This window comes from Pygoscelis adeliae, unplaced genomic scaffold, assembly GCF_000699105.1.
Source record: "Pygoscelis adeliae isolate BGI_AS28 unplaced genomic scaffold, ASM69910v1 Scaffold85, whole genome shotgun sequence".
Lineage (NCBI taxonomy): Eukaryota > Metazoa > Chordata > Aves > Sphenisciformes > Spheniscidae > Pygoscelis > Pygoscelis adeliae.
Genome location: NW_008824900.1, coordinates 3,634,395 through 3,635,651, shown reverse-complemented (window position 1 = coordinate 3,635,651; position 1,257 = coordinate 3,634,395).

The window sequence follows — 1,257 nt, the reverse complement described above, 5'->3', positions numbered from 1 at the left end:
GAGCGGTAAGCTCACGTTGACTGCAGCCGGTGTGGAGGGCACGCGTCGGCCCCGAAGCACCGCTCGGGGGAGGCCAGTAAACCCAGAGAAGCAGCGGGAGGGTTATTCCTGGACTGAACCTTCCGGCGGGCTGCTCTTGGGCAAAGTGGCCGCTGTGTTTGAAGCGAGAGGCGTGCGGTGCGTGGAAACCTCTGGCCGAGCCGGTCTGCCCCTGAAGTCCCCCTGGGCCGCCTGCGCACGCCGCGCTGCCCCCCGCAGCCAGAGCGGTCCCTCCCCGGCCCGGCCGCTCCATCACACCCCTTCTGCGAGGGGAGCGGCGTATTCATTTTCCTCTTCCTGCTTTCAAACACTGGACTGCGTTGTGCGTCCACTTCATCCCTCAGCTTCCCAGGGAGTGTTTTTGGGGAAGTTGCTCTTTGGGCTGGCGGGGCTCACCCTGAGAGCAATTCCCCGGCTCAGTCCGTGATGAGGCGTGCTTTTGTCCGAGCGCTGCCTCTAAAATCCCAGAGCTTTCCAAATCACTTTCCCCTCCTCTGAAAGAGCAAGCTGCGGGTTCGAAAAAAAAAAAAGATGGGAAATCTGGGCTGAAATTCTCACATATTGACAAGATTCCAGCATGTGGAGCTTTAAAAAAAGTCAAAAAACCAGAGCTCACAAAATATGGTGAAATGCCTCGTATAGGAATTAAGAATTGGCAGCGCTGCAGGAGCTCGTACACCTGAAAGGCCTTTCTCGCCTGCCAGCCTACTTCAGGTACAAATGGTTGGTTGTTGTTACCGTTAAGATCGAAAGATAAGGGGGAGCTGGCAGAGCCCAGGAATGCAGGCTGTTAAGGAGACATCTCCCACCCATCTCGGCTCACCGGGTTTGGGGCAAGCAGCTGCCCTCCCCCCGGCTAGCTTCCCCACCAAGGGAACACAGAAAGTCACCAAAAAAAAAAGATGGCTCCCCTTCGGACTTAAAGCTTTTATTTACTGCTTTAGCTCTGCAAATCCCAACATGCACTATTTTTAGCTTCCGCAAAGATGGACCACGATTTACTTTGTTCCTGAGACTGATGTCCTTGTGCCTGCGCAGCAGAGTGCAGCACCCTGCCGCCTTCTGCTGACTGGCAACCTTCACTCACTTGACATAAAGTGACATTTTTTTGGCTAGAATCCTCGAGTAGCAAAGGGGACTTGGGTACAATACCTGGTATGGGCTCCTTGCAGGCTGACTCTTTTGTCAGCAATTCTTGTCCCCCTTGGTGACTCTTAA